The 7865-nt window shown below is 39.2% G+C and overlaps 1 gene segment (V, D, J or C); it reads left to right on the forward strand.

The window, feature by feature from the left end:
- Positions 1-7865, forward strand: part of LOC123326384 — a 9952-nt gene that overhangs the window by 882 nt on the left and 1205 nt on the right.

Here is a 7865-nt window from a genome sequence, read left to right on the forward strand (position 1 = left end):
TGTGTGTGTGTGTGTGTGTGTGTGTGTGTGTGTGTGTGTGTGTGTGTGTGTGTGACAGAGAGAGAGAGAGAGAGAGAGAGCACATCTGAGTACAGAGTGTGGAGGAGGCACAGTGTTTGAGAACCAGCAAGATGGGAACGGAGCTGGGCCCTATAAAGTGGCCAACTGACATGGAAATATCCCTGCGCTAAAAATTATAAAACCTAGGTTTTTTTCCCGACTGCCCAAAACACACACACACGTCAGGGGGAGAATTCCACAGGTTTCTAGGAAGTCAGGTCCTTTAAGTCTCCCGTATCCTTGGATACGCCCATTCTGCGTGTCATTTCTGACCTCACACATGAGAGATCTGCAGAGGCTGTGAATCAACTGGACCTGGAACTCAATGTCACGCAAAATTTCCAGGACTAGTTTACCGGAGTCTCAACCCAGTTGCTGCGGTATCTACCCTAACTCAGGCGTTGGCTAACGCCAAGCATTGGCTTGGCGCCCTCACAACCTCCTCCCCCTACAGATGTTTTTCCATTCGGGAATATGGAAGGCCCTCTGACTACTTCAGACTGACCAATAGTCAATTTAAAACACTCATCTGAGTGCCTTTTATCTGTAATCTACTCTCTGGTACTGTTTTTCAAAATCAGTTAAGACTCTTTTGGTTTTTTCTAACAAAAATGGACTCTGGTTAATTTAGTTCAGGTGACTCTTGATCACATACTCCCTTGAGAATTTGAAGTCCCTGATATTATATATATTTAATGGTTATCCTCCTTTTAAGAAAGTATAAGAAAAAAATTAAATAGTATTCCTAAATACCTTACATCAAGATCCATGTGTCCTTTTAACCAGAGACATTACTTTCTCCTTATAACAAAATATAGGGCAAAAACCGTTTTACAAGATCCTTTGAAAGATCTCAATCTAAATTATTTTTTGAGGGAACTATATGTGTAGTCTCATGAAAGAATAGAGTCGTAAAATAAAACCACTTCAAATAACTAATGAAATTATGATAAGATGCTATCTTTGTCAATTTTTCCCTGCTCCAGAAATGTTCATGAAAACAATCAAAGTAACATCCACCTTTGAAGCAGGTACTCAATTTTAAGTACCTGGGTTCACTATCCTCAAAGGGCCGAGGGTAGAGATGGCTCAGACTTTTGAAATATTCCCTCTTACTTTGTCTTGGGTAGAAACTGAAAGGCCTGTAGAAAAATCTCTCAGGCAGTTTTAAGTTTCTTAGTGGCATAAAACTTCTAATTCACTGTTTAAAAGGAAAGTAAACATTTTATTCTGATGTAATCCCACTTGTCTATATTTGTTTTTGTTGTCAGCTCTTTTAGGCCAATAAAAGAAAATAATCATTGCCCAGACCATAATCAACAAGCTTTTCTTGTTTTCTTCTTTAAAGTTTTATAGTTTGGGGTTTTAAGTTTAAGTCTTCGATTAATTTTGAATTGATTTTTAAGCCTGGTACAAGATAGGGGTCCATTTTCATTCATTTGCATGTGGATATCCAGTTTTCCCAACACCATTTATTGAAACACCACTTACTGGCCTTTCCCCTTGTGGCACCCTTCTTGAAGATCAGTTGACCATGTACAAGTGGGTTAATTTCTGGGCTCTCTCCTCTGTTCCACTGGTCTATATGTCTGTCTTTATGCCAGTACCATACCCTTTAATTATTGTAGCTTTGTATGGAATTGGAGAAAATATTTGCAAACCACGTATTTGATAAGCTGTTAATATATAAAAATATATAAGAAACTCCTATACAACTCAATAGCAAATAAAAATAATAACCTGATTTTAAAATGGCCAAAGGACTTGAATAAACATTTCATGGAAAGAAGACATGTAAATGGACAACAGTTATATGGAAATGTGCTTGAGACTGCTCATCATCAGGGAAATGCAAATCAAAACCAAAATGAGCTATCACTTCACAAGACTATTATTAAAGAAACAGAAGATAAATATTGGGGAGGATGCGAAGAAATTGGAACCCTGGTACACAATTGACGGTGTAGCTGCTATGGAAAGCATAGCACCCAGCAACCCTGCTTCTCGGTATATTTCTAAAAGAATTGAAATGAGGATCTTGAAGAGATCCCCTGCACTCCCATGTTCATTGCAGCATTCTTCACAACAGCCAAAATATGGAAGCAACTCAAATGTCCATCAGTAGATAAATGGATAAAGAAAATGTGGTGTATACTTATAATAGAACATTATTGAGCCTAAAGAAAGAAGGAAATCTTGCCATTTGCAACAACATGGATGAAGCTGGAGAACATGCTAAGTGAAATAAGCCAGTCACAGAGACACGAATAAAACATGGTCCCACTTCTATGAAGTAGGCAAAGGAGTCAAAGTCATAGAAGCAGAAAGTAGAATGGTGATTGCCAAGGTCTATGAGAAGAAGGAAATGGGGACTTGGACTGATATAAAGTTCAGTTATGCAGGATGAAGACTTTTTTGGGATCTGCTATACAACAGAGTGGTACAACGTGGTACCTACACTTAACAATACTTCACTGTGCACCTCAAATTTTGTTAAGAGGATAGGTCTCATGTTAAGTGTTCTTGCCACAAACCAAAACCAAACAAAACAAAGTGAAGGGACACAAGGAAACTTTTGGAAGTGACAGATATGTCTATTAGTTTGACTGTCGTGACGGTTTCATGGGCACGTGCCGGTCTCCAAACTCATTAAACTCTATACATCAAATATGTGCAGTTTTTTTGTGCATCGATTATATCTCAATAAAGCTGTTAAAAAATAAAAGGAAAGTAAATCTGATACAGGAGAAAAAGGCCTCTAAAACACCAACTTACATATTAAAGGGAATTGGTTGCCTGGATGCTGGATGAGCTCAGACGGATGAGAAGAAAGACAATTGACCAGTTTAATGAGAACAGAAACCCTAGCCCTGTGTTCCTAAGCAACAGGAGCTGATACATCTTCTTTCTGAAAGACAGGCATAAAAAGCCTCAGCAACCACTACCTTTTGTCTCTAGGTCTCTGTTGAAGTTTCAAAGTCATGGGAAAAAATATTTGTTGTGACCTGGGGTCTCTGCCCTTGTATCCATCAGGCAGGGGCAGGGTATTGTGTGGACCCATCTGCCTCTGCCTATGACACAGGCAGACCTAATAGAGTCACAGAGCAGGTTCCTAGAGGAAGTCATGTTTAAGATGACATCCCAAAGATGAACTGGAGTTAATTACGTGGGGCTGGGGATAATGAACCGCCCAGCATGGCCCGAAGACCCAGTGCAACATTTCTCAGGCAGGAAAGAAATTGGTGTGTTTAATGAAAGGTGTAGTTAGTAAGTTGGCGTGAGCAAAGAGGGAAGAAGGGGGTGAGTACAAGGTGAGACCAGAGAGAGCTGAAAAATCAGGATAATTTAGCATAACTGGAAGAATGAAAGAGCATATGATCCCTCGATGATGGAATATAGCAAGAGAAGAGCGAGAATCTAGGAGAGAAATTTAAGGAGCACACTTACCTTGAATGGTGGCTAGAAAAGGTTGAGCAGGCAAATTATACTGATAAACCATCAAACAATATTAGGTTAATAACTGAGCAAATGTGTAACAATTACTAGTAACAATTCTATGTGGTGTGGAGGCACATGCCAGCTGCTTGTTTCCCTGTCCTGCTCTGATACTTGAGGTGCCTGGCTGCTCCTTCACAAGGTAGGACTGGCAACCCCCACTCACTTCAGGGCAGGGGATGGCAATTATCAGAGGGCGGCTGGTGAATTTGCCCCTCTGACCACCAGGAGGTGATGCAGGTCTTTCTATAAAACACCTCTGGCGCGTAAAGAGCAAGCATAGATCTTCCTTGTTCTGAGAAGTGGTTACATACTTCAGGTTCCTCAGGTGAGATATTTAGCTGCTGGTTGGAAGAATGACTTGCAGATATCTTGGGATGCCGATAGATCCTTGAAATCGTGGGATCCAACAGTATTTACCACATATCATGTTCTTATGGTTGTCCAATGCATACATAATTGGTAAGTAAGCAAATAAATGCCATCATCATTTCTATTCAATGTTGTGCTGACCAGCCAATGGAACCAGAAAAATAGGGTGAGAACGAGAAAAGAAGAGGAAAATGTGATTATCAACAGATGACGAGTTCAATGGAAGACCCAAGGGCAATTGGGTGGCTCAGTCAGTTAAGTGTCCGACTCTTGATTCTGGCTCAGGTCATGATCTCAGGGTCGTGAGATCGAGTCCCCCATCAGACTCCACACTTGGTGTGGAGCCTGTTTAAGATTCTCTCTCTCCCTACCCCACTCTCTCTCCAGAGAGAGAGAATGTATTATTAATAATAAAATCTAATAAGTTTTAAGTTTTCTGAATTCAAAATAAATATAAAAAATCCATTTTTTCCACATACTAGCAACAGTTAAAAGCTATATTTTTTTAAATTTTATTTTATTATGTTATGTTAATCACCATACATTACATCATTAGTTTTTGATGTAGTGTTCCATGATTCATTGTTTGCGTATAACACCCAGTGCTCCATGCAGTACGTGCCCTCTTTAATACCCATCACCAGGCTAACCCATCCCCCAACCCCCCTCCCCTCTAGAACCCTCAGTTTGTTTCTCAGAGTCCATAGTCTCTCATGGTTCATCTCCCCCTCTGATTTCCCCCTCTTCATTTTTCCCTTCCTACTATCTTCTTCTTCTTTTCTTTTTTTTTTAACATATTATTTGTTTCAGAGGTACAGGTCTGTGATTCATCAGTCTTACACAATTCACAGTGCTCACCATAGCACATACCATTCCCAATGTCCATCACCCAGCCACCCCATCCCTCCCACCCCCCACCACTCCAGCAACCCTCAGTTTGTTTCCTGAGATTAAGAATTCCTCATATCAGTGAGAACATACGATACATGTCTTTCTCTGATTGACTTATTTCGCTTAGCATAATACCCTCCAGTGCCATCCACGTCATTGCAAATGGCAAGATTTCATTCCTTTTGATGGCTGCATAATATTCCATTTTGTGTGTGTGTGTGTGTGTGTGTATACACCACATCTTCTTTATCCATTCATCTGTCGATGAACATCTTGACTCTTTCCATAGTTTGGCTATTGTGGACATTGCTGCTATAAACATCGGGGTGCACGTACCCCTTCAGATCCCTACATTTGTATCTTTGGGGTAAATACCCAGTAGTGCAGTTGCTGGGTCGTATTTTTTAAAGAGAGAGAGACCATTTATAAATAGTAACATAAGATATAAAACAGTTAAGAACAAATCTATTAATAGCAACACCTTAATAAAAAAAATTATTAAAATTTTAGAAGTAGACAGTGTAAAAATCTGAAATAAGTGGAGATGCATGCCATGAAAATGAATAAGTAAACTCAAAAGTAAGAGTATTCCTGTTTCTGCAATATCATCTGTGTATTCAATGCAGCACTAATTAAAATCACAAAAGATTTCCCAACCATTCATGCAATTATTTTATAACTTAGGATAATAAAAAAGGCATAAATAAATAGACAAATGGAAAATAATACTAAGATTAAAAATAGTTCCATCATATAACGCACTTAATATATGACAGCCATTGTTGTGGGTGTGTAAGGGAATGATGGAATATACAATAAGTTATTCTGCTATAAGTGGTTATCCATAGAAGGTAAGGTGAATTGAAACCCTTCCTCACAGCATAAGCAAAAATAAATTCTACATGGATTAAATGCTTTAATGAAAAATTCTAAATGTTCATTGTTTTGGTAAATAACATGGGAGTATATCTTTATGAACTTACGCTATGGGAGCATATTTTACAAAAAATTTAAAAATGCATACCCAAAATAAAAGAATGATAAAGTCCACCAAATTAAGAAATTCAACAACAAAAAGAAATCACAAAGAGATGAAAACACAAGCCACAGATTGGAGAGATATTAATAACACATGTAACTGACAAAGGTTTGGTTTCCAGAATATACAAAGAACTGTTACAAGTAATAGTCAAGCAAAAAAAAAAAACTGGGCAAAAGGCTATTTACAGAAAACACTAATGGACTCTAAACATGAAAATCATGTTCACCCTCCTTAGCAATCAGAAAAATGCAAACCGAAACTGCAGTGAGATACATTTTAACCTGACAAAATTAAAAGGATACTATTTTTTACGTCTTAGAGGTGGAGCGTTTGAAAACACTCATGAACTGTTGACGGGACAATTTATTTGACTGAACTAATCTGGAAAGCATCTTGCCACATTATATAAAGTTGACATGGAGATCCTCAGGCTCAACCTTCACACTCCCAGGTATTGAGGGACTCTTGCAACAGATATGCAGAAAAATGTACAAGAAGGTAGTACTGTTTGCAGCAGCATAAAAACCTAGGGGGAAAAAAAAACACTAACTCAAGAATGGATAATAAATTTTAGTGAATAAATAGAATGGAATGCTAGATAGTAATGAAAATGAATCATCTAAAATCATATGCATCAACATGAATTAATATCAGACATAATGTTGCATGAAAAAAGAACATGTCACAGAAAAAAAATGAACAAAATGATGCCCTTTAGATAAATGATGCCCTTTAGATAAATTTCAAAGACATAACAACGTTATGTTAATAATCTGTGATTTTTCGGGGCGCCTGGGTGGCTCAGTGGTTAAGCATCTGCCTTCGGGTCAGGTCATGATCTCAGGGTTTCCTGCTCAACGGGAAGCCTGCTTCTCCCTCTCCCACTCCCCCTGCTTGTGCTCCTGCTCTTGCTATCTCTCTCTCTGTCAAATAATAAATAAAATCTTTTTAAAAAAATGAATTATGTTATCCAGTTTGACTAAGAGCCCTGTCAGAAGGTTACTCTTATAAACTACTCATAATAGTGTCAGCTTGATAATGAGGATCAGAACTGTTAAAGTGCAATAAACATCATCATAATTATATAATGAATAACAGGAATTTGGGGGTGCCTGGGTGGCTCAGATGGTTAAGCATCTGCCTTCGGCTCAGGTTATGATCCTGCAGTCCTGGGATCGAGCCCTGTGTCAGGCTCCCTGCTCAGCAGAGAATCTGCTTCTCCATCTGCCCCTCACCCCGCTGTGCTCTCTCTCACTCTCTCTCAAATAAATAAATAAAATCTTAAAAAAAAAAACCCAGGAATTTGGCTTCAAGTCAAATGGATAGTTATTAGTGTATTTGCCCACATCTATCAGCCACCGTAAAGCTTGATAGAAGTTTTTAAGGCAACGGCTCTCAGACATTAGACAGCAGACAATAGAGGTTGTCATCACAGAGAAGAGGGAAGAAGAAAGGGGGCTTCATGTTTGTCCCAGGTCTCTGCCTTGGAACTGCTTCTAAACTGTAGCACAAGAACATGGAACCCCAACAGAGCAAGTGGCCTCAATGCAGCAGGGAGGTTTGCTCCCAATATGGCAAAGGGGTCAAACACTGGAACAGCAGATGCATTCAGAGCCTCCATGAAGCCTGACGGAGAGCAGGAATGGAGATTCTGGAAGCCACACAGTCCTGGGGGACATAAGAATCCTGACCAGCCAGAGCGGAGAGACCTCGCTGAAGCCCCTTGGAATACACTTGGCACCCCAAGGGGGGTCATACTTCAAGAGGAGGGGCACCTAAGTCCTAGAATAAGAGCCACTCTACAACTGCCCCAACAGAGTTCAAAAAGCCTCCAAAGGATCTGTAAGTTAACTATTACAGCACTCTATAAATAAAGCAGAAAGGAAGGAAGGAAGGAAGAAAGGAAGAAAGGAAGGAAGAAAGAAAGAAAGGAAGAGAAAGAAAGAGAAAGAAAGAAAGAAAGAAAGAAAGAAAGAAAGAAAGAAAGAAAGAAAGAAAGAAAGAA

Source organism: Neomonachus schauinslandi, chromosome 12 (assembly GCF_002201575.2).
Source record: "Neomonachus schauinslandi chromosome 12, ASM220157v2, whole genome shotgun sequence".
Taxonomy (NCBI): Eukaryota; Metazoa; Chordata; class Mammalia; order Carnivora; family Phocidae; genus Neomonachus; species Neomonachus schauinslandi.